Source organism: Antechinus flavipes, chromosome X (genome assembly GCF_016432865.1).
Source record: "Antechinus flavipes isolate AdamAnt ecotype Samford, QLD, Australia chromosome X, AdamAnt_v2, whole genome shotgun sequence".
Classification (NCBI taxonomy): domain Eukaryota; kingdom Metazoa; phylum Chordata; class Mammalia; order Dasyuromorphia; family Dasyuridae; genus Antechinus; species Antechinus flavipes.
Genome location: NC_067404.1, coordinates 4,432,363 through 4,459,283, shown reverse-complemented (window position 1 = coordinate 4,459,283; position 26,921 = coordinate 4,432,363). Strand labels below are relative to the sequence as shown.

The window sequence follows — 26,921 nt, the reverse complement described above, 5'->3', positions numbered from 1 at the left end:
TCACACTCTTGGCGGCAGACGAGGGAGAAGGTGGTCGGGGAGAATCTGCTTCCATCCTGTTCAATCCTGCGTCTAGGGACCAAGAATGAAGACTGAGGACTTTTGCTTATCCTGACTCCGGCTGATTCTGGGTTGTCATGGGTGCTAGCACTGTCGTTACACTGTGTGCCTGTCTGCCTTTGTCCATCTCTGTCTCTCTATCTCTGTCTCTGCCTCTATCTGTCTCTCTATCTCCGTCTCTGTCTGCCTCTGTCCATCTCTGTCTCTCTATCTCCATCTCTGTCTGCCTCTGTTCGTCTCTGTCTATCTCCGTCTCTGTCTCTCTATCTCCGTCTCTCTATCTCTATCTCCGTCTCTATCTGCCTCTGTCTGTCTCTCTATCTCTGCCTCTGTCCGTCTCTGTCTCTCTATCTCCGTCTCTGTCTCTGTCCATCTCTGTCTATCTCTGTCTCTGTCTGCCTCTGTCCGTCTCTATCTCTCTATCTTTGTCTGTCTCCATCTCCATCTCTATCTCCATCTCTGTCTGCCTCTGTCAGTCTCTGTCTTTCTGTCTGCCTCTGTCCATCTCTATCTCTCTATCTTTGTCTCTGTCTCCATCTCCATCTCTATCTCTCTATCTCTTTCTGCCTCTGTCCTTCTCTGTATCTTGCTCCCCCCCACCCCCCCCAATTTATGTGTGCATACTCTGCACTGTATTCTATGTAACAGAAACCTTCCAGAGCCTGGACAAGAGGGAACCACACCCGCCTTTCTGGCTCAGTCTCCTCTACCAAGTGACTTCATAAATTTCTTTCTAAAACTTATCAGTGAAAATCTGATCCAGAATCCAATCAGTCAATAAAATTCTGGGACTATGTGTCAAGCACTGAGCTAAGGAAATGCTGGAAATCTAAAGAAAGGCAAAAGGCCGTCTCTGTGCTGAAGCAGCTAAATTCTGGGGAAAATAAGATGCAAACAACTCTGGAGAATCATTCTATGTACAGGATGCAGTGGAAGTAATAAGCAGGGGTTAGGGGCTAGAATTAGGGGGCTCAAGGAAGACTTACTGTAGAAAATGGATTCTTATCTGGGGTGTGAAGGATGCCAAGAAAGCCAAGAGGGGATGATGAAAGTGAGGATATTGAAGGTGGAAAGTACAACCAGGAAAAATGCTCCAACTCAAGGGAAATTGTGCCTTTCCCTTTGTGGATTCCTGTATCTCCTGAAAGATCAAATGATCAGCCGTGCATTTCAAGAAGTCATTAGCTCCATGGCACAGTACAGGAAGCACAAAGCCAAGCTCTCTCACAATTCCCCTTTAAATTCACAGCTCATATCAAATTCTTAAGTGGTGACACAATAAAAGATCAAGGATATTTTTTCTGGCCCAAGACCCTTTCCAAGGTTGGAAGAAGAGTTCTGTAACCCAGGGGCTGAGGTTGCCCTGCAGCCCATGTGGATGAAATGCCATCCATGGGACAAAGTGGTGACAGCAGAAGCCACAGACCCTTCTGTAGCTCAGAAGCCAGAGACAGTAAGGGGACCTGGTCATTTGTCACAAGGAGATTGGAAGTGACCCCTGTACTTGCCCTGGATGAAAGACTAGAAGCTGGTTGGTACTTTTTGGCTCCTACAGAATACTGGGTCCCAGTTCTAGGGAGAGAAAGGGTACTTGGGGGCAAGAAGGTGTAAGGATCTGGAGGAACTGTATCCTTTTTATTCACAAAGATCAAGGGCCCTGAGGACCAGAATTGCTTCTGGTTGTGACAGAATACAGCTTCTAGGAGAAATGTGGCAGTAGCTCTGAGGCCACGAGCCCTTGGGGTTGCTATAAAACTATGCTGGCTGCCAGATAACAATCTGTAGTCAAGTAAAACAAGGTTTCTGAAAAAAATGGTGAGGTGCATTCCAGATTACTCTTCAGTTCTCACCTCTAAACTATTGAATTCAACATTGAGGTGCATACCAGACCAAGTCATAAAACTCAATATTGAGATGCATAATAAAATTAGTTCATCAGTGATATCAAACTCCAACTCTCTCTGTCTATTCTTATAAATTTATCCTCTTGCTCCTGGTTCTCGGATAAAATCTTTTTGGAATTTAGTCTGCTTCAATTGCAATTACAATAAACTTTGCTCCTTGGCGTGCAGATGGTTTCAAGCCTTCAAATGCTTTTGAAGCCCCTCCCTACCCTGGTCGGCCACCCCAAATTTTTAGGGTCTCTTTTTGAACCTCAACAGTTGTAAGGTAGCAGGGACCCAATGTAGCTGTATTTATTGCAGTCTCAAGAGATCAGAGCTTCTTCCTGATTAAGAGCCATAGCCCAGAGCAGTCAAGCACGGACCACCCGTCAGCCCAAATCACATTACCCTGCAACCACTGAAATACAGAATTTGTTCTGAAAATAGCAGCGTGAGAAAAGCTGATGGATCAGAGACTGCATTTCTCAAAGTACTCCCACTATAGAAACAGAAAACTCTAACATAAACATACACTCAAATGAATAAGTTGGGAAAATTAGCAATAAAAATGAGTGTGAACAGCTAAAGCGGTGACATGTAACTTCAAGGTACAAACCAGTATTAAGAAAAGTCTCAGACAAAACAAAAGCAACAACAGACCTACTTCAAAGAGATAAGCAAGGAAAATACATTTTTGCTTTAAAATATCATAAGAAAATAATGTAGTGACAATACTAAATACATATGGAAATCACAGAGCTTTCAACTTCTTAAAGGAAAAGCTAATTACAGAAATAAATATTCAAATTACACTAATGGGTGACTCCCACTTTTCCCTTTCAGAATTAGGCAAATCTACATTTTAAAAAAGAAATTAAAAAATGAGAAAAGGGTGAATTCATAACCAATGAATATGAAATTAAAGTAATTATTAGGAAGCATTTTGCATAATCACATGTCAGATAACCTACATATCTATGTAAAATGGATGATCTTTTTAAAAATAAAAACTGCACATTTTCATAGAAGAGGAAATAGAATACTGAAATAACCCCATCTTGAAAAATAAAACTGAATAAGGAATAAGTTGATTTTATATTTGAATTCTACTAAATATATAAGGAACAATTCATTCCAATACTACATAAAATGTCTGTAAAATGAGGGAAAGAAGGTGTCTTCCCAAAGTCCTTTTATTACAAAAATAGAGTTTTGATATCTAAACAAGGAAGAACAAAAATAAATTGTCTTCATGAATAGCTATGAAACATTTGAAATCAAATCATAGGAAGAAAGCATATACTATGACCAAAACAGTGATCATGAAAATAATGTGGTACTGTCTAAGAAATAGAGAAGAGGATCACTAGACTGGATTAGGCACACAATACACAGTAAGAAGTGACACCAGTTATGCAGTGTTTGGCAAAATGAAAGAGCCACCTTTGACAGGAAGATTTCTTCATGTGACAACAATTGCTGGGAAAACTGGAAAGCAGGTAGGCAGAACTAAACATAGATTAAAATGTCACATCTTATACCAAGATAAGGTCGAAATGGGAACATGATTTTAACATCAACAGTGATAATGATGTAGATGATCTAGAAATCAGATGATGGTAAGCACCAAAATTTGGGGTTCCATCACGTGCAGAATTCACACTGGTCATTATCTCTCTCTCTCTTTTTTTTAAAATAACTTTTTATTGACAGAACCCATACCAGGGTAATTTTTTACAGCATTATCCCTTGCACTCACTTCTGTTCCGATTTTTCCTCTCCCTCCCTCCATCCCCTCCCCCAGATGGCAACCAGTCCTTTCCATGTTAAATAGGTTACAGTATATCCTACATAAAATATATGTGTGCAGAACGAACAGTTCTCTTGTTGCACAGGGAGAATTGGATTCAGAAGGTATAAATAACCCGGGAAGAAAAACAAAAACGCAAGCAGTTTATATTCATTTCCCAGTGTTCTTTCTTTGGGTGTAGCTGCTTCTGTCCATTCTTGATCAATTGAAAATGAATTAAATCTCTTTATTGAAGAGATCCACTTCCATCAGAATGCATCCTCAAACAGTATCGTTGTTGAGGTATATAATGGTCTCCTGGTTCTGCTCATTTCACTCAGCATCAGTTCATGTAAGTCTCGCCAGTCCTCTCTGTATTCATCCTGCTGGTCATTCCTTACAGAACAATAAAATTCCATAACGTTCATATACCACAATTTACTCAACCATTCTCCAATTGATGGGCATCCATTCATTTTCCAGCTTCTAGCCACTGCAAACAGGGCTGCCACAAACGTTTTGGCACATACAGATCCCTTTCCCTGCTTTAGTATCTCTTTGGGGTATAAGCCCAGTAGAAACACTGCTGGATCAAAGGGTATGCACAGTTTGATAACTTTTTGAGCATAGTTCCAAATTGCTCTCCAGAATGGCTGGATGTGTTCACAATTCCATCAACAATGTCCCAGTTTTCCCACATCCCCTCCAACATTCCGCATTATCTTTCCCTGTCATTCTAGCCAATCTGACAGGTGTGTAGTGGTATCTCAGAGTTGTCTTAATTTGCATTTCTCTGATTAATAATGATTTGGAGCATATTTTCATATGTCTATAAATAGTTTTAATTTCTTCATCTAAGAACTGCCTGTTCATATCCTTTGACCATTTATCAATTGGAGAATGGTTTGATTTCTTACAAATTAGGGTCAATTCTCTATTTATTTTGGAAATGAGGCCTTTATCAGAATCTTTGACTGTAAAAATGTTTTCCCAGCTTATTGTTTCCCTTCTAATCTTGTCTGCATTTGTTTTATTTGTACAAAAACTTTTCAATTTGATATAATCAAAATTTTCTATTTTGTGGTCAATAGTGATCTCTAGTTCTTCTTTGGTCATAAATTCCTCCCTCTTCCTCAGGTCTGAGAGGTAAACTATCCTATGCTCTTCCAATTTATTTATCATCTCATTCTTTATGCCTAGGTCATGAAAACATTTTGACCTTCTCTTGGTGTACGGTGTTAAGTGTGGGTCAATGCCTAGTTTCTGCCATACTAATTTCCAATTTTTCCAGCAATTTTTATCAAACAATGCATTCTTATCCCAAAAACTGAGGTCTTTGGGTTTGTCAAACACTAGATTATTAAAGTTATTGGCTGTTTTGTCCTTTGAACCTAACCTATTCCATTGATCAACTAGTCTATTTCTTAGCCAATACCAGATGGTTTTAGTACCTGCTGCTTTATAATATAATTTTAGATCTGGTACAGCTAGGCCACCTTCATTTGATTTTTTTCATTAATTCCCTTGAAATTCTTGATCTTTTGTTTTTTCATATGAACATTGTTGCTATTTTTTCTAGGTCATCAAAATAGTTTTTTTGGGAGTCCTGAATGGTATAGCGCTAAATAAATAGATTAGTTTAGGTAGTATTGTCATTTTTATTATATTTGCTCACCCAATCCAAGAGCATTTAACATTTTTTCCAGTTGGTTAGATCAGATTTAATTTGTGTGGAAAGTGTTTTGTAGTTTTGCTCATAAAGTTCTGATTTTCCCTTGGCAGATAGATTCCTAAATATTTTATACAATCAGTAGTTACTTTAAATGGAATTTCTCTTTGTAACTCTAACTGTTGGGTTTTGTTAGTGATATATAAGAATGCTGATGACTTTTGTGGTTTTATTTTGTATCCTACAACTTTGCTAAAGGTGTGGATTGTTTCTTATAACTTTTTAGTAGAGTCTCTTGGGTTCTCTAAGTATACCATCATATCATGAGCAAAGAGTGATAATTTGGTTTCCTCATTGCCTATTCTTATTCCTTTAATCTCTTTCTCAACTCTTATTGCCAAAACTAGCATTTCTAATACAATATGAAATAGTAACGGTGATAGGGCAACCTTATTTCACTCCTGATCTTATTGGGAATGGTTGCAGTTTGTCCCCGTTACATATGATGCTTACTGATGGTTTTAAATAGATGCCACTGATTATTTTAAGGAAAAGCTGGCCATTCCCTTTGAAAAAATGGTATATTTATTTAGGGGGATGGGTTACAGACAGAATGAAAGAACATAATATACACCGAAAATATGATATGAAATAGAGTGGGATAGCACAGGCAAGACAAGTTCCTGACTGGGAACTCACAATTACCCAACAGAAAGGGAGCACCTCATGATTTTGGGACATGCCTTAACTAGCAGGATGAATCCTGAAAGGAACTTAGCTCCCCCAAAAGAGTTATTTAGCCATAAAAAGAAGTGGGGTTGAGGAGCATAGTAGAATTAGGGGAACTACCTCATAGCATGGAGCAGGGTTAAGGAGAAAAATACCATAAAGCTGGGTGTCATGATAAATGGACCCAAAGGAAGGCAATAGTCATGGGATGGGCCATAAGTAGATTTGACAGGGAAAATTTAACTTCAGGGACATGACTGGGATTTCTAACAGGGCATGGCAAGATGAGACTGCTCTAGACCTCCACAGAGAGTGTACCTCAGGGATCTGACATAATCTGGACTTTTGACTAGATGGCCTCTCAAAGGGTGGGACCATGGAGCTAAACTGATTTCTATGCTTGCTTGCCTACAGAATAACATTTCTCACTTCCTCTACAAACTATACCCAACACTGAAGGCCTTATCAATATGAGGAAGAAAATATGTACCTGTGAGATTTTTGGATAAGAGAAGATATGGATTTACTCAAAATGATGCAAAGTAAAATGAGCAGAACCAGGAAAAGTCTGTGCACAGTAGCACCAATATTGTATGATGATCTACTCTGAATAACTTAGCTATTCTCAGAAATGCTATGACCCAAAATAATTTTGCAGGACTTAAGGTTAATGGTGGTGCTCATTCCCTGAGAAAGTATTGGTCAAGCCTGAAAGCAGATGAAAAATACTTTTTTTTTTACTTTATTCTTTGAGTTTTGTATACATTTGATTTCCAAGAACAACTTCCACAAAAATGTGTTTTTGCATGACTATTCATGTATACTCTAAAGTATGTTGCTAGTCTTCTCAACTGAAGGAGAGAGTAGGGAAAGAAATAGTTTAGGAGAGAAAATTTAGGGGGGAGAATAATGTTTAAAAATTTTATATGTATTTGAAAAAATTAAAAATATTTAATATGGGTAGCTAAATTTTGAGACTGATCAATGGAAAATATTAGATGTGTAATATATAAAAGCAAACAAAATCAAAGTGCTGAGTACATCCTGGAGGTGGCTGAGTCCTAATGGGGAAGAGGGTGTGATTAGCATAGAAAAGGGTCTATTGTGTGATTAGGTTATATTAAAAAATGCTGATGATTTATGTGGGTTTATTCTGCATTTTGTTGTTAATTGTTTCAAGTAATTCTTAGTTGATGCTATTGGGTTCTCAAAATATATCATCATGTCATCTACAAAGTGATAGTTTGGATTCCTCATCGTCTGTTCTAATTTGATTTCTTTTTCTTTTCTTATTGCTAAGGCTAATAGGTCTAGTGCTATTATTGAATAATAGGGGAGATTAATGGGTATCCTTGCTTAACTCCTGATCTTTCTGGGAAGGCTTTTAGCTTATCCCCATAACCAGTAATGCTTCCTGATGGTTTTAGATAGTTACTGCTTATCATTTTAATGAATACTCCTTTATTCTTAAGCTCTCTAGTGTTTTAAAATAGGAATGGGCCTTGTAGTCTGTCAAACACTTTTCAGCATCTATTGAGATAATCATATGATTTCTGTTGGTTTTCTTATTGAAATGGTCAATCATGTTGATGTTTTTCCTAACATTGAACCAATCCTTTATTTCTGATATAAACCCACGGCCAAAATCATGGCAATAATCATGTTCGTGAAAGAGTTGGGAGAATTGGGAACATCACTCTCAGGCTCAAAAAAATTGAGGATCAGAGTTGACAAAATAAAGTCAGAGTGCTAGTTCCTTGTTTACTCGATTTTGACACAAATTGCTTTAGCACATAAACCATTTGGTGATTGCCTACTGAATGTACAGCATGTTAGGCCATATAGACAAGTGATGGGGAATAAGAAGGAGGAAGGGTGGAGATCATAAGGAACAATACCTCAGGAGCAAGTTTTAGAACTAGGTGGGCAGGCTCTATTCTGCTCCTTTTTGCCTGAATTCTTTTTTCAGTCAGGAAGGACAGTTCCACCAAATCAGACACATCTTGGGAATAATAAGATGGAATTCATGAACATGGATTTGGAGATTCAGAAAGTGGAAGTGGGGATTGATCTGGGGCTTGTATTTCAGTACTTTGTGCAGTTCTTTACACATAGTAAGTGCTTAGTAAATGTTTTTGTCTTTTCCCCATTCATGGCTGGTAGAAAAGAGCTTCTCTTAAAAAGATAATTGTTTGGGTGATGATAAACAATCAAGAGCCTCGAACAATTTTTCTCCAGAACAAATCTAAAGGAAATGTCAAAAACATCCTGAAAATGCATGTGGGATGAGAACTTGAGAAGGTGGCATTGCCTAGGAAACTCTCTAGAACTGCTAAGTCTTTCACAACTAATTATCATTCCTGTATACAATGATCTCCTGTTTGAAGTCACCTGACTTTGCATGAATTCAAATATTGCCAGGTAATTCTGAAACCGTCACCCTAGTCATTTCTTATAGCACAGTAGTACTCTGTCACAACCATATACCACAACTTGTCCAGCTATTGCCCGTTGAGAAGCACCTCCTCAATTTCCAATTGTTTCCCACCACAAAAAGAGCTGCTGTAACTATGTTTGAACATATAGGTCTTTTTCTTTTACTTTTCATCCCTTTGAATACAGACCTGATGGTGTTATTGCTAGGTCAAAGGGTTTACAGAGTGTACTGCCCTTTGGGCATAGGTGCAAATTGTTCTCCAGAATGGTGGGATCAGCAGACTCCTTCAATTAGTGTAATTATTTTCCCTCATCCCTCCAGTAGTTATCATTTCTGATAGATGTGAAGTGATACCTCTGAGTTGTTTTCATTTACATTTTTATAAAAGCTAGTCATTTAGGATGTGCTTTCCTTTGCATATAGGTAGCTGTGATTTCTTCTTTTGAAAGCTCCCTGTTCATATCCCTTGAGTAATATTCAATTAGTGAATAGCTCTTATTTTTATAAAGCTGACAGAGTTCCTGATGGAATGAATCTGTCCCTTAGTCCTTGATGACTGTTATATGCTCTATTATAATTACATCAGCATAGGTGTGAATCTTGTAGAACTATATTAAGTACTAAGTACATGTAGTGAACTAAAGAACTATTGATCACCATGCTAAACAAGATAACCATTGTATTTATCAATTCCACAGAGTTAGCATCTTGTAAGCATCCTTGTTTCAAATACAGAGTTTTGACCCATAACAAAACCCAACCTTATACAAAATAAGAAAAGGGGGAAAACATTGCCATATGCAGAGCAGAATGTAAAAGAAGATTCGAAATATAAAGCAATAAATTTCTCTTTCAAGAAAATCTATATAATAAAAATACAATATGTTCAGAGCTGCTCATCTTTTCTTTTTTTAAAGATTTTTATTTTCAATATATATGCATAGTTTTCAACATTCACCCTTGGAAAACTTTGTGTTCCAAATTTATTTCTCCCTCCCTTTCCTTCAATCCCCTTAAAAAGCAAGTAATCCAATATATGTTATACATGTGCAATTCTTCTATACATATTTCCACACTTATCATGCTGCATAAGAAAAATCAGAGAACAAGGGAAAGAATGAGAAAGAATAGAAAAAGCAAAAACAAACAAACAAACAAACAAACAAAAACAAGCACAAATAAAGTGAAAATACTGTGTTGTGATACACAACCCCCACAATCCTCTCTGTGGGTGCAGATGGTTCTCTTCATTACAAGACCTTTGGAACTGCCGTGAATCACCTTGTCTATCAGAATTGATCGTTGTATAATCTTTTTGTTGCCATGTATAATGATCTCCTGGTTCTGTTCATTTCACTTTGCATCAGTTCATGTAACTCTCTCCAGGCCTCTCTAAAATCCTCATCCTGATCATTCCTTATAGAATATTCCATAATATTCAGATACCATGACTTACTCAGCCATTCTCCAACTGATGGGCATCCACTCAGTTCCCAGTTTCTAGCCACTACAAAATGGGCTGCTACAAACATTTTTGCACATGTGGGTCCCTTTCCCTTGTTATTTTTTTATCTCTTTGGGATACAGACCCAGTAGAAACACTGCTGGATCAAGGGGTATGCACAGCTTGATAGCCCTTTGGGCATAGTCCACAATTGCTCTCCAGAATGGTTGGATCAGTTCATAACTTTACCAGCAGTGTATTAGTGTACCAGATTTCCCACATCTATTCCACCATTAACCATGACCTTTTCCCATCATGTTAGTCAATCAGAGAGGTGTGTAGTAATACCTCTGAGTCATCTTAACTTGCCTTTATCTAATCAAGTGATTTAGAGCATTTTTTTTCTTTGAGTAAAATGGTTTTAATTTCTTCATCTAAAGAGTGTCTGTTCATATCCTTTAATCATTTATCAATTGGAGAATGGCTTACATTCTTACAAATTTGAGTCAATGCTCTATATATTTTAGAAATGAGGCCTTTATCAGAACATTGTGTGTAACCTCCTCTCCCCCTCAGTTTTCTGCTTCCCAAATAATCTTGGCTGTATTGGTTTTGTTTGTACAGAATCTTTTTAATTCAATATAATCAAAATTGTCCATTTTGCATTTCATAAGCTTCTCTAGTTCTTCTTTGGCCATAAATTTCTTCCTTCTCCACATATCTGAGAGTTTCACTATCTCTCATTCTTCTGATTTGCTTATAGTATGCATTATTCTTTCTTTAAACCATTCTTGAGAGTACTGTTCTAGAACTGCCAGCCCATGTCCCTCATATGATTCCCCTTTGTCTGTTATTCCCCTTCCATTTGTATAATTACTCTTTTTTCCTTTTTCTATATGGTTTTGCTTTTTAAAATCACATTATATTCAGCTCTACCCCAATCTGTCTTAGAAACTAACCAATTTCTAATGACAGCCTTAGAAATGTGGTTTACATTTTCACGCATAAAAGAAACACTCTGCCATTTACCTTATATTTCTCTTGGATCTTGTATGTCAAATTTCCTATAAAGTTCAGGCCTTTTTGCAACAAAATTCTGAAAGTCTGAGAGTTTTTTGAATATCATGTTATTGTTTTCTTTTCATTCAGGATTACACGTTACTTTGCTGGCTATGACATTTTTGGCCACATCCCTGGTTCTTTTGCTCTTCTACATAGAATGGAAAGGGCTCTTAGAGGTGGATATATCTCACACTTGAAGGAAGTTTAAAAAGCCAGGAGGCAGAGGAAAGGAGGGAGAGTATTCCAGAGATATTGGGCAGCCAGTATAAACTGCTTAGAATGGGAAGGCAAAGTAAACTGAGAAAGAAATAACCAGAAGGTCCATGTCTCTGAATTGCTAAGCACCTGGAGAGAAATAAAGTTTAAGAAGCCTGCCAAGGTAAGACGGAACCCCACTGTGAAATTGTGTGCCCTGATTCAAGCATTGGCACTTAGCAATTAGCAGATTGAAAAAAAATTCTATTTATTTCATTAAATATTTCCTAACTAAATATATTCTAACACTTGTTATTTAAAATGTTCTGTTCCAAAATCCTTCCCTCCCTTCAATCTCTCCCCACCAAGTTGATCAGGCAAGCTCTTTGATTTTGATTATCACATGTGATCTTATTCAAAATTTCATATTACCCATGCATAAAATAAAATGCAACCAAAATTAATCAATAAAAATAAAGATAGTAAAAAAAAATAGCATTCTTCATGCTGCAAACTGGTTCAGGTGTCTCCCAATTAATAGGCATCTGTGAATTTCCACTTCTTTGCTCACCATAGAAAGAGATTCGACACTTATTTTTGTACAAACAGGTTCCTTTTACTTTTCTTTATCTCTTTGGGATACAGACTTAACAGTTGTATTACTGGGTTAAATACTATGCACAGATTTACAATCCAATATTTATGAAGCTGCCACATACAGCTGAAAAAAAAAGATATATTGGCAGGTCTCACTTTATTTAAGTGAACTATTCCCCAAGCCTCTACATAAAACAATTTTTATTTTGATGTGAATTTACCCGTGGATGTGGAAGATGGCTGGAAGGAGGTAGTCAGAGGGTTGCACATGTGTGGGGAAGGGGCCAGCATCTGGTTCAAGGTCACATAGAGAGTGGGCACAGAGAAGTAAGAGCACAAAGAGGAACCGATGCTTCCTAGGACCAGTTACAGGAGGGCCTGGCTGGAATGGAAAGGATAAACATGTTGTTAGGCAGATGAGTGAAGGCCAGATGTAGAAACTTTTGGGTGAGGGCACGGGAAACCAGGGACAGACAGCTGGGATGCCAATGCAGATGGCAAAAATACCAAAGACACAGGGTCTAAACTTTGAAAGCAGGGTTTCCTCTCTGAAGGTCTCAGTCCAAGTCTTGATCCAACAGATGGTTTATAGGTCTGCTGTTCTGCCTTTACTTGGAGGACTTGGTTTAAAGAATGTTTTTTTTTTTATTTCTTTGTTCTTTTGGGGGAAAGGAATGCTGGAAAATTTAGGAGACTACTACAGAGTGCCAAGCTGAGGAACAGGAGCAGAAAGAGATCCCAGTACTGTGTGGTAAAGTTTACATCCTTTTTTGTTTGTTGGCTTGTTTTTGTGGTTTTTTTTTTTGAACGAATGAAGATTTCTTTCAGAATTTTTACATCAATTCCAATTTGCATAATGTGAATCCAGAGAGCAAGATCTGTCTGTACTCCTTTCTATTCCCATTAATTTTCTCCAAAATCTTGATCTCAGACTTTTCAGAGATTCTATTTGATGACTTGACTTCTTTCTTAATTATTTTCTAGTTACATTTATTTAGCTCTCAGAGGAAAAGTTGAGTTTCCCCACTAAACTACAGTTTAACTATTTCTTTCTGTAATTGATTCAATTTTTCCATTAAGAATTGGAATGCTATGTCATTTCCCACATATGTTTTTATTATTATTTTACTTCATTGTCTGTTATGGGCCAGAACTCTGAACTTGAGACAAAGGATTCTTACTAAGTCAGTGGAATTGATAGAGACAATAGTTATCTAATTTAGCATGGTTCAGTAGAATTGATTTAATCCTACAAGGAGATGTTATGGGCCAGAACTTGAAACAAGGTACTAAGTGGAATTGAGGAGACAATGGTTAAATCTAGTTTAGCATTGATTTAATCCTACAACAAATAATGGTTTCCTAGTGATATAATTATTGCTGTATACTCAGTGTGGGGCATATAAGTGAGTAGCTCTCAGGGCCAGAAAAGGCAGGCACACTAGACGCTCTCAGAGGCTGAGACAGATTCATTCCATCATCCACCTTTGTGGTGGCTGGAGGCTGAAACACAAACCTTGGGGTTTAGAAACATTTGGAGAGATTCAGAGGGCAGAGGAGGAGGCAGGAGCTCAAGCCCACGGAACAAAGAAGAGAGATAGGCTTCAAAGAAAGCTAACTGGGCCCCAGGAAAGGAGACAAGACCTTGAAAGCGATAATAAAGGATTTGGACTTTAATCCCTGGTGGCACGTGTGGTGATAACTGAACTGAAAGGAAGACTGCCTCCAGAGACCCCAAGAAAACATCAACAGAGAACATTACATTTTATAGAGAATACTACATTGTGGCACCTGAATGTGGGACCAAAAATCTTCATCTGTGACCCAGAAACTAGGGTGAGTACAAAAATAAACAAGGAAACTTTGTTAAGGGTTACAGTAATATTTCAGCTGAAATGGGACAAATGTTTAGAAACAGCCTTCTTTTCCAATTCAAGGAAAATGTGTAGAGAGCATTGTCAGACTTATGAAAAGCCAAGGTTTGATTGTAACTTGGGAGCAGATCATTGAACTTTTAGAAACAGTACAGTACACATCTCCTTGGTTCTCTAAGGAAAAAGAATTGAATCCAGACGAGTGGAAATTAGTAGGAGAGCAACTATGTCAATACTGCAATGGTAATGGACCTGAATCAATTTCCAAAGAAACACTTTATACATATAATTTAATACAACTGGCTTTAAGAAAGTATATAAGTATTAGAATAAGAAAAAAGGAGAAAGAGCAGGAAGGAGAGGATCCAGATAAACAAGGTGAAAAGGATGAAGAATTAGACAAGAAAGGAGTTAAGTACAATTCTGAGTTTGGTGCTTCACAGCAGGAGAAATTAGGTCATTTCCCATCCCCTGACCTACCTCCCTCAATTAACCTTTCATGGGTGGAGGGAGAAGGAGGAGGGGAAGCCGCAGTGACACAATCAGTACCACCTATGAAGCAGCCTGTGACAAGATTGCAAGAGGCACTTGCTAGAAGAGAAGGACAGGATATATCTGATTTAATACATGTATCCCCTGTGGTTGAAGAGCTTGACTCTTCAGGTCAACAAAGGAGAAGATACACTCCTTTTGATCTGGAAAAAATTAAGGATTTGAAAAAGGGTTACACTCTTTATGGGGCTACATCATCTTATGTTAAGATGTTACTAGATAATTTGGCTTATGAAATCTTAACCCCTAGTGACTGGAAATCCATAGCAAGGACATACTTAGAACCTGGACAAAACTTGTTGCTTTCGGAGTATAGTGAATTATGCAGGATACAAGCCCAACACAATAAACCAACTGGAGTTAACATACAAATCACTTTTGAACAAACTAGCAGGTGAAGGTCAGTACACAGACAATTCAGCACAGACTAACTACCCCATAGCAACCTATGAACAAATTGCTACTGCTGCAACAAAAGCTTGGGGTACCCTCCCAGGGAAAGATCGAGGGGAAGCCTTCACAAAAGTAGATGAACCCTTTGCAGATTTTGTGGGACGTTTGCAAACAGCTGTCACAAGAACTGTTGGAGAAAATGCGGCTTCAGGAATTATGATCAAAAAACTGTCTAAGGAAAATGCTAATGAGGTTTTCAGAAGAATTATATGGGGACTACACAAAGATGCTCCTTTAGAGGAAATCATAAGACGCTCTGCCACAGTGGCCACAAATGCTTATTATACCCAGACTATGATGAACATGGGAAGACAGGGTCCCTCTTGGCAAGGGACTTCTAGAGAGACTTGTTGATGCTTTCAGTGTAGAAAAATAGGACACCTGAAAGCCCAATGTAGAGATAGAGTGAGAGGACAGCATGAGAGAAGACCCAAAACCCCATGTCCAAAATGCAACCGAGGTTTCCATTGGGTCTCAGAATGCAGATTGATCCAGGGAAATGAGAGGCAGAGCCCAGCTCCAAGATCTCAATCAAAAAACAGGTGGGGCATGATGAGGTTATACCTTTAGAAGTTCAGGACTCTGATGTGATCAATCAGCTGAAAAGCAATCACATGGCAGAAAGGGATTACATGATCAATTAGCCAAAAATCAATCAGATGGGAGAAAAGGATTATAATGGGAGAGAATACAGGTTTTTTAACCCAACAGAAGGGCAGTGTTCAGTGCAAGCAGCTCCAAAGTAATTACCAGGTGATGAGGAGAAATCTAGAAAGTGGTAAAATAGAAGGGACTAGATAGGTTAACTGCTTGAGAGAAAGGATTTGCTTGTATTTCTACAGATGGAGAAGGAATCAGATGGGTGGCAATGAGCCATATTCACCTTATCCATCAGAGAGAGACAGAAAAAGAGAAAAACCTTGAAACAAAGAAGAAGCCCTAAAAAACATCTGACACTGAAAGATCATGGCTGATAAGGAGACTGTTAAAGAACTTTAAAACCAGCAGGAATCATTGGATTCCCTGAGATGAAAAATTGTTGATAAAGACTGTTACAGGACTTGAAAACCTTCCGGAATCATTGAATTCCCTAACACATAATAAGACTATTGCAGGACTTCAAAACTTGCAGGAATTATTGGATTCCTGGCACACGAACTAATGGACAATAGATTCCTTTTGGACTATTTCTAGGACTTATGGACATGTATAACTCCTCATGTTGATTCATGTTATTTGTTACATCACTACTAGCCTGTGTTACTATGTGCTTGTGTAATTTATGTAATTATGTGTAATACCTCCCATATTGATAGATTTATGTATACCTGCTTTAGGAGTGAGATCCTTCAGAAACCCGCTAACTTGATTTGATTTCCCATTTCCTTTGGTGTTTTCATCTCCCTTCCTGAGACGTCAGGAAAGGTGTGATCAGCTCCTTTTATGGTGTTTTCACCCCTTTTTTGAGCAGTCAGGGATGGCATGCTCACCTCCTTTTTTGGGGTTCTCACCTCCTTGAGAAGTCAGGGAGGTCATGACCACCTATGTTCTAAAACAAAAGAAAGTGGGAGGTGTTATGGGCCAGAACTCTGAACTTGAAACAAAGGATTCTTTCAAGGTAGTAAGTCAGTGGATTTGATAGAGACAATAGTTATCTAATTTAGCATGGTTCAGTATGATTGATTTAATCCTACAAGGAGATGTTATGGGCCACAACTTGAAACAAGGTACTAAGTGGAATTGAGGAGACAATGGTTAAATCTAGTTTAGCATTGATTTCATACTACAACAAATAATGGTTTCCTAGTGATACAATGACTGGTTTATACTCAGTGTGGGGCATATAAGCTAGGAGCCTCAGCCAGGATTCAGTTGGGGAGATTCAGAAGCCAGAGAAGGCAGGTGGGAGCTCAAGCTCTCGGAACCAAGGAGAGAGAAGGCCTCCTGAAAAAAAAAACTAGCTAAGCCCCCAAGTGAAGGAGACAAGGCTTTGAAGGAGACAATAAAGGATTTGGACTTTAACTCCTGGCTGTACTCATGTGGTGATTACTGAACCGAAAGGAAGGCTGTCTCCAGAGACTCCCAAGAAAACCTCAACAGAGAACATTACATTTTAGAGAGAACATTACATTTGTCTATTGTCCCTTTGAACCAGACATAGTTTCTCCACTTACCCCTTTTAATTTAGGCAACTTCTGCTTTTGCTTTATCTGAGTCCATTTTGGCTACCCCTGCATTTCTACTTAAGCTGAGGTATATCAGTTTCTGTTCCAGCCCCCTAATTCAACTCTGGGGTTCTCCCTTTGTTTCAAGTGTTTCTTACAAAAACAAATAATAAATAAAATCGCACATTTCTGACTTGGGGTTTCTAATCCATTTTGCTACCCACTTCCTATTTATGAGTGAGTTTGTCCCATTCATAGTTATTATTTTTTTTTACAAAGTATACCTTTTCCTCCCTCCTATTTTCTCCTGTTTCTCCTTTTCTGTCCTTTTTTGTCCTTTTCCTCCTTAAATATCTGTTTTGCATATGACCACTGTCTTCTTTTATGTGTCTATGTTTTTATCATCACTTTTCTTTTTGCCTTATCCCATCCTCCTAATTACCTGTAGGTGTCCCCAAAGGCTTCTCTCTGTTGGACTTCACTGAATCCTAGCCCACCCAACTACCCCCACCCCAGCCCCAGCACTGCAGACAAAAGCTTGTTTGGGATGGCAGGATGCCTGAAGGCAGGGGCAGCCCCTAGAAGCAGGCGCACACAGGCACACATGTGTACACACACAGACAGACACAGATATCATACTTATGTGTGAGTTACCTACATAACACACACATAAACAGGTTAAGATACTCCCAGGAACTTCCACCCACTCTTACACACTTAATTATCAGCCTCCTGAGCACCAAGGCAAGCCAGTTGGGGAGGGCAGACATTACTGAAAAGGTTGGGGGGAAGGGAAGAGAAGAAAAAGAGAAGAGGAGAAGATAGGAAAGGGCTGAGGCAGGAGCAGGGGAGGGGGCTCCTACCTCACTCACACTTAGGTGCTAGCAGGACCCTCAGGATCTGTTGCTCTGGGAGGTTGTGTAATGGAGGGAAGGGGTGTGGAGGAGAAGGGGAGGAATAGGGGGTGAGGGGTTCACAGACCTCCACCTCATGTCCCCCTCACATCCTTCTCAGAGACAAAGAACATTTGCATTTAACACAGGGTGGGAGGAGGCAGTCATTGTCATGTCACCGTAGGGCAGAGGAGGAAGGGAGGAGAGAGGGGAAGAGGTTTTGTGACGTCAGGCCCAGAGCAGGGGCAGCCCCACCCCCGAATCCTTTCTCTGATCCTCGACACCCAGAAACAATAATGGAAGGAGTAACAGTGCATCTGACACCTGGAGGTGGGCCCGGCACTGACCAGGGTCCTGGGTTCCTGAGGACAGACTGCTGAGACTGGGGGGCGGGGGTTGAGGGGGAAGAGAGGCGCAGCAGCAAGGCAAAGAGGGAAACCCAGGGAGGGGAGTCCTGGGCTCCACAAAAGGAAAGAGCTCAGCAGCATCTGCAAACCCCCAGCCTTGAATGGGACTTGGATTCCTGACAGCTCTCAGAGATGAGGAGGAAGAGGGGGATCTGGGGAGGGGCAGCTCTCAGCTTCCTTTGTCCAGGCAGGAGGAGACAGAGATCAGAATGAGCGGGAACACCCAGACATGCACTCCTATCAACTACTACCATCATCTTAACCATCACTTCCCCTGAGACCATGATGGAAACAGCTCCACAGCTTGAGCCCAAAAGCCTCTCACATACACGTACCTCTGCCAGAACATTGATACTGCTTCAATCCCAGCACCTGCAGTCATCGCTGGGAAAAAAGAATTCCCATAAACAGGGAGCCAGTCAAGCATCCCTGCTTTCTTTGGGGCTGTCCAACCAGCCTAGCCACAGCAGTGGAACACCTCAAGGGAAAGACTGGGGGGTGGGGGCAGGTGCTCAGGCTCCTCTTGCTGCTATCATTGAAACTAAGGGATTGCTAGATTAGCCTCAAATCTGCCAGTGCTGTAATACATGTCCTCAGAGGTGAACAGGGAGATTTCAGCTCAGCTCTACACACACAGTCTGCTCCAATTGCAATAAACAGCTTTTTCAAACCCTATCTCGACCTGAGATTTCCTTGTCAGCCTTGGTCTGTATAATTTGCACAAAAAGAAGGAACTATAGCAGCCATCTTACCCAATTTAAACCTGAAAGAAAACCCAAGGGAACACATCAGAAAAATGGTCATTCAACTTTTCTTTAATTCCCTTCCACAGAAAGGGAAAACACAACTTATTCAAGGATGCCAACTGTTCTTTGGGAGAATTCTCATTTTAAAGTTTTTTTAAGATTTTGGATTATCCCAGAGTCCTTGGCTTGCTTTGGCACTGAGGTTAAAGGGGACAGTCTGGGAACTCTCCTCCCATGCCCCGCTTCTGTATAACATCTCTTTTTTTGGTGTCATTTAATTTATTGATAGATTTGGGTTTTTTCTCTGATTTCAACCAGTATTTGGTGAAAGGAGCATTTCTAGGAACTTTTTTGTGGAACAGAAACAGGGGACTGCCCTTAAGAACATCTACGATTTACAAACTGACAGAAGAAAATCATTTTCATGTTTATATCTGTCATTATGAGGGATTTGGAGCATTTTATCCTAAGGTTCTTGATAGGTTGTGTTTTTTTCCTTTGAAAACTACTTTTTCCTATTCTTTATATGACCAACAAAGCCCAGCAGCAAGAGAGAGAAAGAAATTCCATTATAAATAACTGTTAAACAATATATTATACTTAGGACTGTATCTCCCAAGGCAAACCCATGAATTATTAGCAAACAATTACAAAACACTTTTCACACAAATAGAATCAGAAATGGAAAAATATGAATTGCTCATGAGCAGGCTGAGTCAATAGCATAAACAAGACAATTTTACCTAAACTAATTTATATATTCAGTGCCATATCCAGCAAACTACCAAAAACTATCTGATAGGGCTAGAAAAAAATGACAAAAGAGATCATCTGGAAGAGTAAAAGATCAAGCAAGAATATCAAGGAATTAATGAAAAAAAAAAAACCCACAAATGAAGGTAGCTTAGTAATACCAGATCACAAACTATGTTATAAAGCAGTAATCATCAAAACTCTGATACTTGCTAAAAATAGAGTGGTGTGTGACGACCGCGCTAGGACGCAGAACACCCCAGAATCAGCCGGAGTCAGGATAAGCAAAAGTCCTTAGTCTTTCTTCTCGGTCTTTAGATGCAGGATTGAACAGGATGAAAGCAGAATCTCTGCGACCGCCTTCTTCCTCATCTAATGCCAAAATGACCCTGGCTAGTCTTACTCCATCCCATTGTCTTTCCTACAATCCTCTGTATACACCAATCATTGAGCCAGCACAGGATAGTGGGAATGGCCATTTTCCAAGCACGTGCCCAGAGAGTATTGGTCAATTGATAATTAACCCTAAGTGCTTGAACCTCAGTGCAACAACTCAAGAGTTTCAGCCCTCTACACTAGTGGAACACACTTGGTACAGTAATCAATGACAAAAATAACCCAGTATTTGATAAACTCAATGATCCCAGCTTTTGAGATAGGAACTGACTATTTGACAAATATTCAGGGAAGACTGGAAACAGTAAGACACAAAGTAGGCATAGACCAACCTCTTAGACCATAAACCAAAACAAGGTCAAAATGTGTGCATGATTTGGAATTGAAATTTCAGATTCTGATGGGAATTTTCTACCAGCTTTTACCAATTCACTGATAATGGTTTTTAGATTGGGAAAAAGAAACAAAACAGCATTTTGGGCCATGGCCTTCATGCACATAGCAAAGGAGCTATAGGAAGAATGAGATTTTCTTGAAAGTGATATCCCAGAAGCCAGGTTTGATAGAGCATCTATTTTATTTGATGATGTTACAGGATACATTATTGTCTGTGGTGATGACACATGACCAGTGTGAGTCTAGGTGTGTCTGACCATGTTGGGTCGTTGTTCAGCTGTATTGGACTCTCTGTCACCCCATTTGGGGTTTTCTTGACAAAGACACCGTGGTAACTTGCTATTTCGGTTTCTAGCTCATTTGACAGATGAGGAACTGAGGCAAAGAGGGCAAAATAAGTTGGCCAGAGTAACACAACTAATAAGTGTCTAAGGACACTCAGGAAGGTGAGTCTTCCTAACCTCAAGTCTAGTGCTTTAGCTACTCCACTACCCAGATGCCCATGATTGGGCTCCCGTTTCCACATGGGGTCCTCCTGATACCTATGTGAGTATTTCTAGATTGACTGGTTTATTGAGAATGCACCTGGTAGAAATTTTGAGGGTCTTTTCTCTTGACCTTTAAAATAGAAACTTATCCTCCATCTTTCCAGTCTTAGAACAACTAGAGAAATGAGAATACACTACTGAGATGGAGTATAACAGGCAGCAAAATCTAAGGACAAAAATTTTTTTTTTGGTCTACTTTTCCCTGTCTTTTTGTTGAAAGTAATTTTCATTGCATTGTGGTCTGAAAAGGATGCATTTACTATTTCTGCCTTACTGCATTTGAGTTTGAGGTTTTTATGTCCTAATATGTGGTCAATTTTTGTATAGGTTCCGTGAACTGCTGAGAAGAAAGCATACTCCTTTCTGTCTCCATTTAGTTTTCTCCAGAGATCTATCATACCTAACTTTTCAAGTATTCTATTTACCTCTTTGACTCCTTTCTCATTTATTTTGTGGTTTGATTTATCTAATTCTGAAAGTGCAAGGTTGAGATCTCCCACTATTATAGTTTTGCTGTCTATTTCTTCTTGCAGCTCTCTTAATTTGTCTTTTAAGAATGTAGATGCTACACCACTTGGTGCATATATGTTTAATAGTGATATTGCTTCATCATCTATGCTACCCTTTAGCAAGATATAGTGCCCTTCCTTATCTCTTTTAATTAGATCAATTTTTGCTTTTGCTTGATCTGAGATCAGGATGGCTACCCCTGCTTTTTTGACATCACCTGAAGCATAGTAGATTCTGCTCCAACCTTTTACCTTTAACCTGCATGTATCCCCCTGCTTCAGGTGTGTTTCCTGTAAACAACATATTGCAGGATTCTGGCTTTTGATCCATTCTGCTAACCACTTCCTCTTTATGAGGGAGTTCACCCCGTTCACATTTATGGTTAAAATTACCAATTCTGTATTATTTGCCATCTTGTTAACCTCTGTTTATGCTTTTCTCCCTTCTTTCCCCCATCCCCCCGTCCCCAGTATTAAACTTGTGAGCACCACTTGCTTCTCACAGCCCTCCCTTTTTAGTATCCCTCCCCACCTTATTGCTTCCCTTTTCACTTTTCCCTTCTTGCTTTTCAATGAGGTGGGAGAAGTTTCACCATAAATTGAATATGTCTAAAATTTTTCTCTTAAAGCCAATTCTGATGGCAGAAAGATACCCACTATATTTATCCCCCTTCATTCTTTCTCTCAGATATAATAGGTTTCCTTTGCCTCTTCATGAGATGTAGCACCCCCACTTTACCCTTTTTCTGGTACAATGTCCTTTCCACCTCTAATTTCTAGAACAAGGTATACATGTATTCTTTATACATCTTTATAGAAGAAATATAGTTCCCAAGATTTCTTTTTACCTTTTTAGGTTTCTCTTGAGTTCTATATTTGTGGATCAAACTTTTTGTTAAGTTCTGTTTTTTTCATCAAAAATAGGTGAAATTCGCTTATTTCGTTGAATGTCCATCTTCTTCCCTGGAAAAAAGATGCTCATTCTCGCTGGATAAGTTATTTTTGGTTGCAGACCGAGTTCCTTAGCCTTTCGGAATACCATATTCCAGGCCCTTCGATCGTTTAATGTGGATGCTGCTAGATCCTGGGTGATCCTTATTGTGGCTCCTCTATATTTGAATTGGGTTTTTCTAGCCACTTGCAGTATTTTTTCCTTCGTCTGAGGGTTCTGGCATTTGGCCACTATATTTCTTGGTATTTTGATTTTAGGATCCCTTTCAGTAGGGGATCGATGAATTCTTTCAATGTCTATTTTACCCTCTGTTTCTATGACTTCTGGGCAGTTCTCTTTGATAATTTGCTGGAAAATAGTGTCCAGGCTCTTTTTTTCATCATATTTTTCTGGGAGTCCAATAGTTCTCAGATTGTCTCACCTGGATCTATTTTCCAGGTCCGTTGTTTTCCCAAGAAGGTATTTCACATTTTTCTCCATTGTTTGATTTTTTTGGTTTTGGTTGACTGATTCTTGTTGTCTCCTCAAGTCATTCAATTCCATTTGTTCGATTCTGATTTTCAGTGAAGTATTTTCTTCACTCACTTTTTTAAATATCTTTTTCTGATTGTCCAATTGAGTTTTTAAGTGGGTTGTTTTGGTCTATGGAATTTTTTTCCATCTCGCCAATTTTATTTTTTAGAGAGCTATTTTCTGTTTCCAGTTCACTAATCCTATTTTTTCAAGGATTTGATTTCTTTATCCACTCTGTCTTTAAATGAGCGGGATGACTTCTCTGGACTCTCTTGCCAAGCCTCCCTCTCCTTTTTCCCATTTTTCTTCTAGCTCTCTTGCGAGAGCCTTTTTAATTTTTTCTATGAGATTCATCTGTGCTGAGAAACAGATGATCTCCTCCTCTGGGGAATCACCTGGACACGGTCTGTTTTTAGTCTCCTCAGGGTTTAGAGTCTGCTCTCTATCCATATAGAAGCTGTCAAGGGTTAAGGTCCACTTAAATTTTGTGCTCATTTTATCAGAGAAGAATCAAAGACAAACTAGCAAAGAAAAAAAGAAAAAAACCCAAAGGAATCTGCTTTCTTTTTTGGGCTGGGCGGTGTTACCGAGCTTCCTCTACAGACTGCGGGGCAGGGCAGCAGCGAGGCCCTAACAGGACAGCGATGGCTGTGCTGCGCCTGCGCTCTGAGACTCTGAGAGCGTGCTGAGACACTGGGGGGGAGGGGTGGCCAGGTCCCGAGAAACTCCAGCTGTTTGGGGTTGTATTCTTCAGCCCCGGTGTTTTTAGCTTCTCTGCTGGGCTGCTGACTTGCTGCCAGGGCAAAGTATCCAATCCTGTAGCAAAGCTCTCCCCGCAGAGACGGCTGAGATCACACCCCACCCCCCTCTGGTCTGCTCGGCTGTGAGCTGCCTGCCATCAGCCTGCGCCCCATCTAAAACTGTTCCTGCCCTCGAGCAAAAACAGACCTTTCCTGACAAATCTCAAGGATGGCTTCTCTTGGTAACTATTTGTGGGTTTTTTTTTTTCAGTCAAGCATTAATTCAGAGGCTTGTAATGAAATGGATAGTGAGAGAAAACATGGAGCTTACGAAGCTGTGTGCCTTCTCTCCGCCATTTTCTCTTGTCCTCTTTCTACAGCTAGTAGTAATATTTGTCATAATATAGTAGTAATACTGAATAATTGCAGTGTTAAGGGACAGCCTTGATTCACTCCGGATCTAACTTAGGTTTAGGTTTCAGGTTTATTCTTCTCAAAAATAATGCTTGTTCTTTATTCTGAAAAGGTATTACTTGTCATCTTAATAACTTTCTATTGGGTCTTATGCTTTCTAGTGTTTTCAAATAAGAATGGGTATTGTATTTTGTCAAAAGCTTTTTTATGTATCTGTCAATAATAGCTCAAGATTTTTGTTGGTTTTGTCATTTGGACTGGTTTTCCTAACGTTGAAATAGGTTTTCCTAACATTGAAACAGCCCTGCATTCTTCTTAGTATAAATCCCATGGTATAAGCTTTCTTCCTATGGTTTGATTTCAAATGTTTCATAGCTATTCATGAAGACAATTTATTTTTGTTCTCCCTTGTTTAGATATCAAAACTCTATTTTTGTAATAAAAGGACTTTGGGAAGACACCTTCTTTCCCTCATTTTACAGACATTTTATGTAGTATTGGAATGAATTGTTCCTTATATATTTAGTAGAATTCAAATATAAAATCAACTTATTCCTTATTCAGTTTTATTTTTCAAGATGGGGTTATTTCAGTATTCTATTTCCTCTTCTATGAAAATGTGCAGTTTTTATTTTTAAAAAAATCATCCATTTTACATAGATATGTAGGTTATCTGACATGTGATTATGCAAAATGCTTCCTAATAATTACTTTAATTTCATATTCATTGGTTATGAATTCACCCTTTTCTCATTTTTTAATTTCTTTTTTAAAATGTAGATTTGCCTAATTCTGAAAGGGAAAAGTGGGAGTCACCCATTAGTGTAATTTGAATATTTATTTCTGTAATTAGCTTTTCCTTTAAGAAGTTGAAAGCTCTGTGATTTCCATATGTATTTAGTATTGTCACTACATTATTTTCTTATGATATTTTAAAGCAAAAATGTATTTTCCTTGCTTATCTCTTTGAAGTAGGTCTGTTGTTGCTTTTGTTTTGTCTGAGACTTTTCTTAATACTGGTTTGTACCTTGAAGTTACATGTCACCGCTTTAGCTGTTCACACTCATTTTTATTGCTAATTTTCCCAACTTATTCATTTGAGTGTATGTTTATGTTAGAGTTTTCTGTTTCTATAGTGGGAGTACTTTGAGAAATGCAGTCTCTGATCCATCAGCTTTTCTCACGCTGCTATTTTCAGAACAAATTCTGTATTTCAGTGGTTGCAGGGTAATGTGATTTGGGCTGACGGGTGGTCCGTGCTTGACTGCTCTGGGCTATGGCTCTTAATCAGGAAGAAGCTCTGATCTCTTGGGATTGCAATAAATACAGCTACATTGGGTCCCTGCTACCTTACAACTGTTGAGGTTCAAAAAGAGACCCTAAAAATTTGGGGTGGCCGACCAGGGTAGGGAGGGGCTTCAAAAGCATTTGAAGGCTTGAAACCATCTGCACGCCAAGGAGCAAAGTTTATTGTAATTGCAATTGAAGCAGACTAAATTCCAAAAAGATTTTATCCGAGAACCAGGAGCAAGAGGATAAATTTATAAGAATAGACAGAGAGAGTTGGAGTTTGATATCACTGATGAACTAATTTTATTATGCATCTCAATATTGAGTTTTATGACTTGGTCTGGTATGCACCTCAATGTTGAATTCAATAGTTTAGAGGTGAGAACTGAAGAGTAATCTGGAATGCACCTCACCATTTTTTTTCAGAAACCTTGTTTTACTTGACTACAGATTGTTATCTGGCAGCCAGCATAGTTTTATAGCAACCCCAAGGGCTCGTGGCCTCAGAGCTACTGCCACATTTCTCCTAGAAGCTGTATTCTGTCACAACCAGAAGCAATTCTGGTCCTCAGGGCCCTTGATCTTTGTGAATAAAAAGGATACAGTTCCTCCAGATCCTTACACCTTCTTGCCCCCAAGTACCCTTTCTCTCCCTAGAACTGGGACCCAGTATTCTGTAGGAGCCAAAAAGTACCAAACAGCTTCTAGTCTTACATCCAGGGCTAGTACAGGGGTCACTTCCAATCTCCTTGTGACAAATGACCAGGTCCCCTTACTGTCTCTGGCTTCTGAGCTACAGAAGGGTCTGTGGCTTCTGCTGTCACCACTTTGTCCCATGGATGGCATTTCATCCACATGGGCTGCAGGGCAACCTCAGCCCCTGGGTTACAGATCTCTTCTTCCAACCTTGGAAAGGGTCTTGGGCCAGAAAAAATATCCTTGATCTTTTATTGTGTCACCACTTAAGAATTTGATATGAACTGTGAATTTAAAGGGGAATTGTGAGAGAGCTTGGCTTTGTGCTTCCTGTACTGTGCCATGGAGCTAATGACTTCTTGAAATGCACGGCTGATCATTTGATCTTTCAGGAGATACAGGAATCCACAAAGGGAAAGGCACAATTTCCCTTGAGTTGGAGCATTTTTCCTGGTTGTACTTTCCACCTTCAATATCCTCACTTTCATCATCCCCTCTTGGCTTTCTTGGCATCCTTCACACCCCAGATAAGAATCCATTTTCTACAGTAAGTCTTCCTTGAGCCCCCTAATTCTAGCCCCTAACCCCTGCTTATTACTTCCACTGCATCCTGTACATAGAATGATTCTCCAGAGTTGTTTGCATCTTCTTTTCCCCAGAATTTAGCTGCTTCAGCACAGAGACGGCCTTTTGCCTTTCTTTAGATTTCCAGCATTTCCTTAGCTCAGTGCTTGACACATAGTCCCAGAATTTTATTGA

At 39.2% G+C, this 26,921-nt stretch overlaps 1 protein-coding gene and 1 long non-coding RNA gene across 40 annotated transcripts in view; one reads left to right on the top strand and one right to left on the bottom strand.

Moving 5' to 3' along the window:
- The window catches only part of LOC127542973 (uncharacterized), a 294,969-nt gene that overhangs the window by 93,733 nt on the left and 174,315 nt on the right, over window positions 1-26,921 (top strand). The gene's annotated exons all lie outside the window — the stretch shown is intronic.
- LOC127542985 (uncharacterized) overlaps window positions 1-26,921 on the bottom strand; it is a 74,963-nt gene that overhangs the window by 19,302 nt on the left and 28,740 nt on the right. The gene's annotated exons all lie outside the window — the stretch shown is intronic.